We start from the raw sequence: 4925 nt of genomic DNA, 5'->3' as shown, positions 1-4925 counted from the left end.
CCACACTTGGCCTTCCAGCCTCCTGCAAGGTTTCTAATCCTGACACCAACTGAAAGGTGAAGGGGCAATCTGCAGAGTCTCCATGTCTCTTACCTGTCCCCGAGTACTAAGATATTTCTAGTGCAAACTCGAAATAAGACACAACAAACTTACAAGTAACTTTTCAGTAAGATATAGAAGCTTGTTTAAGCAAATAATTCCTTGATATTCATGAAAAAGTACTAATTCCAGTGGCGTACTAAGATATTTGCACTAGAAACTTGGCCAAAAATACTTGGTAAGATTTCATGTTTTTACAGCGTCCTGATCTGCAGTGGAGATAAGGTGCTGCCTCATAAACCGTGGTCTCTGACAGAACAGAGGTCTCTTTGTGAGCCCTGAAGCTTCAGGGATGTAGAGTTACCTTGTGGCAGTGAGGCATAATTGCGGTGATGGTTGATTGCAACAATCCATGCTTGTTGAAGTCATCTTTCTACGCTAGTGGAACCGAACCAGCATCTTGCATAAATCGATCGCTTTTTCCCAAACGAAGCATAAACCTCTGCTGTAACATTCAGGAGATGACATCTTCTGTTCCTTTTCCACATGTTCTTCCATGACCTGGAGTTGCTGCATCCTGAGAGCGCTGTTAGACCGACTTCACGTCGTACCTAACAATCAGCTTTTGTTACTTTTTACCTGAACGTGTGACTCAGAGAAGAGCCGCCGTCGGAAGGACAGGCGGACTGATGACACATCCTGTCCGTTCCTGTTCTGGCTGTGAAGAAGGAACCCTAAAACACTTGGAGCCTTCTTCTGGTACAAATCTCTCCTCCTACTCACTGTCTGCTTCAGTTTCTCCATTCATATTAAAGACTGTTTGTGTTTGTGCACAACTCATCGTCACCAGTTCCATTTCCATTACAAATGTGTGCAAAACTTTGTGAATATTCCACTAAAGATGGAAAAAAAAAAGAATCGCAATTTTGTAATTGAAGTGTTTCCATATAAGCAATGAAATTAAAGTCACACAGGAAAAAATTTGTTCATGCGATAAAACGTTAAAAAATAACATGCCACATCATCATCCTCCAACTACTTCCTGTCGTCTTCCTTGTCTTTTCTGCCAGTGGTAACATCCGGTTGTTGTTCACATGACATGTGATGCAAAGAAAGTGTTTTTATTGCAGTTTTGCGAAATACACTAATTTAGATACGGCCAAAAAACCCACATAATGTTAGTGCAAAAACTTTTGGCGCTAGCATTAATTACTCTCACTTAATGGACTCTATCGAAAGCTCATTAAGCGAATGTACTTTCGTAATTCCAAATTGTGCAACATTGTATGGTCACTAGAAACACAGCTACCGTGATCATTATTTCATCTCTATGAGTAGCTGGAGATGAAAGTTGAGCATATAATTGCTCATTTGACATTTTGATAATAATTGTGCCCAATGGAAACACAACAATTTTGAGAAAACTCATTTTTTTAATAAAAAGATTTGACGCTAGGATGAGATGGTTTTCGGTTGTATACTGGTAAACTGGTTTATTTTGCAGAAATGCCACAAATCACATGATCAACAACCAGATGTTACTGATGGGGCAAACCACAAAGAAGAACACAGGACGTAGCTGTAGGACAATGGTGCTGCATGTTTATTAATGACATATTGCGTGATTCTAATTGCGTTTCTTATTCAACGTAAACACTGCAATTGCAAAGTTGTGTTTTTTTTTTTTTTACAGGAGTGGAATGATAAAGTTTTGTGCACATTTTTAATGGAAACGCAGCTAGTGTTTTCACTGTGTTCTTTCCATTACATCCATTAGTGAGGTGTCATTTATGATGATGACCATTTCTGATGTTACATTTATCTTTAACTGCTTCTGATATCATGTTGCCTTGTCAGCCTCTTTCACTTTGTTTTCTTCAGACTGAGTAAGAGGTAAATGAAGCAGAAAGTTTCTCTGAATGTACATCAGTGGCTCCATCGAACAACAACAGATGTATTTTAGTAGCAGACAGGATGATGGATCTGTCCCAGTGGTGTGTGTGGACACAGAGTTTTATAATGTTAGATTAGTTCCAGTCTTTTCTGTCTTTTAAACACCTGACAGTACGCTGCTGTTGACTTGATGGATCACAGTTGATTTGTTTCACTTTGAATGCTTTCCATAAACCAGGTCTTTGTGAAGCTGTTCTTTTCTCAGTTGGTTCTGTGGTTTGGGTCTGAGACAGGAAGTGCTGGTTGGCAGTGTAGTGGTCACTTCCTGTGTATGGGACGTTTTGCGAGCCCGGGCTCCTCCAATTACTCTGAAGCTTGTTTCAGTCGTCCTGTGCAGCGTCAAACTGGGCCTCAGGACCTCTGGGCTGGTCCACCACCAGCCACAACAGAACCTTGTGGTCCACGGTGAGACACTGCCAGGTCCAGTCCACATAACTGCTGCCTGTAACAGTTAAGGACAGTCCGGCCAAAACAAATCAGAGCAGAGCTGCTAAAAATGAGTTTCTCTTTTGATCTCTGTATGTCCACACATCTGTCCTCATCATCCAGTCTCCTCACAGTCTTTTCCTGCCTTCTCCTCTTCTTCCTCCATCTTTCTTCCATGCTTTCCCATCCAAAGGTTTTTATAGTTAAAGTTGGTCTTTATTTAGCTCTTGGTTCCTCTGCAGCTCTTGCTGTGATTTTCTCTGAGTCACAAAAGTTTACTCTTATTTGCTAACAGCTTTGGCTTGGTTGGTCTGGGAGTTGCTCAGTGTTCGTCTCGCAGGGCATCTGAGGGAAGTTTCTTTGTCTCGGCAGGCGAGTGGTCAGCGCATCGCTGCTCCTCTATCTTGGCTGCCATCCGGAGCCCTTGGTCTCTCTGCAGTCGGTGCTGTTTTGGGTCAACTACAATCACTAATGATGGATCTGTCCATCATTAGATCTGTCCAAAATGACTGTTGTTCCTGGCTATGGTCACTACACCATTTTCTGCTACTGTTTGCATGGTGTCCCATGGCAGACTGGGTGACCTCAATCCTTGCACGCTCACAAACAAAGGGCAACCAGCCCTCGCTCCAGTCCCTGTCAAGTCTTTCTCTGATAGGCTTCGATGTCGTCAGCCTTCTTTGTTTAGGGACGAGGATCACCACACAGTAGAGGAGGTTGTAGCCATTAGGGAAGGGTAGTAGACTGATATTTGATTTAGAATTTTATTTTGGTTCTGAAATCATTGATTATTAAATGTATAAAGTTGTTTAACCCTGCTAAAAAGCTTGTTTAATAAAGATGAATTAAAATTCTAATATGAGCGTGGACAATCAAATTAATTGAGTCAACTTTTAAGCAGAGTTCTTCTAATGATTGTAAAATCCGTGATACATAATTCTAGAGATTTGGGGTTTGTCAAAAGTTACCTTAGTTGATTTTAAGCAACACCATTGAAGCTTATGTGGAGCTACTAAAATTAATCTAGTCTAACACAAGTGCTCATTGTTAATTAGAGAGAGCTGCTGTGGTTTTTGCAGGTAGGCGGCTGCAGGGCGACTCAGCTGATTGCTTCACTAACTGGAAAAGGGTGTGGCACTTGGATGTAGGCAATTAGTGGCTGGATGAGTCTCTCTTGACATCAGCTTAAACAGATTATCCAATTAAACCGTAAAACTCAAAGGGTTTAGGGGTTTTATGGACCTGTTAGATGGAGAGTTGGTCACTAGTCAGCCCAGGAGTGTAAAGGGAATGGTTGGGGCTGGATATTGTGCAACAACACTATCAGTAAGCAATGACCTCTTTCATCCTTCAGGAACAAAAACAGTTACATAAATGAAGCTTCATTTGCAGCAAATCACCTCCCATGTTCAGATTATTTTACCTCTGATTCACCAATTTACCAACAGAATTACAAACAAAACGTCTACAGCTTGTAATGCTACTCCTGACTCTAGTCTGTGTATTTTCTCTATTCCTGAAAGAATATCAATCACTATTTTCATTTTCTATTACATACATTTACCTATTTTGTCTCATTTCTGCAGCCACGAGGTTCATATTGTCAGAGACGACTGAAGGAGAAAACTCCACATCATTTCTCAATGATCTCTTTGAAGAAAACGTTTGTTCAGGATCCAGGGTTGTAACGTGGCGGTGTGAGCATGTAAAAGAGTCTGACTTATGGTCTGCCTCAGAACGGTTCAGTCAGAACTCTGATGGTGGGTCTTGAGGAAACCAGACGGGTTTCATTTGATGCCCAGATTGTTATGGATGGCCACAGAGCAAGGCAGCATGAACATAGATAATGATGGGCCGGGCCTGTTCACATTCAGGCTGTGATTCTCTCTGGCCCCAAAGAAAACACGGCGTGGTTCAGGGCTCATGGTGAGACTAATGAAGGTTGGGTTATGTTTCTGAGATGTTCGGCCAGACATGAGGGTGGAGCTCCTGGGTTCAATCTGGCTTCCTGACCACGCCTGATTATTAGGAGATGTTCTTTGAAGAGGAGTCCGAGTTCTTCTGTCGGACCTTCTCAGACCAGATACTTTACTTCAGTAACTCAAGTTACCAAGCAAGAAACTCAGCTTCCCAAAAATTACTGTCTGTGGTTGCAATTATGAATATTAAACATTTTGTGCTTTTCATCAAAACTGGCCTCTGTTTGCTCTTTACATTCTTATTTTCCTTTAGCTCATTTGAAGCAAAGTTGAAGATGCTTCTGATTGAGACAGACAGAGCTGTTTCCTTTGCTTCTAACCTGGTACTGAGATGTAAAACAGATGTCTGCAAATCTACCCAATGTTCAGACCTCCAGACTGTAAAGTACACACCAGTCCAACCATCTCAGTTTACAGCAGAGAGCAGCAGTCACTCAGAAACACCATTCAGGAGAACCTGGCTAATGTCAGCAACGCACCCTTAAATAAAACCTTAACTGTCCTTCTTCTCTTACGCTCTGCCACCAA

This window comes from Poecilia formosa, unplaced genomic scaffold (genome assembly GCF_000485575.1).
Source record: "Poecilia formosa unplaced genomic scaffold, Poecilia_formosa-5.1.2 Scaffold523, whole genome shotgun sequence".
Taxonomy (NCBI): Eukaryota; Metazoa; Chordata; class Actinopteri; order Cyprinodontiformes; family Poeciliidae; genus Poecilia; species Poecilia formosa.
The sequence above is the reverse complement of the archived record's forward strand: the minus strand, read 5'-3'. Positions refer to the sequence as shown.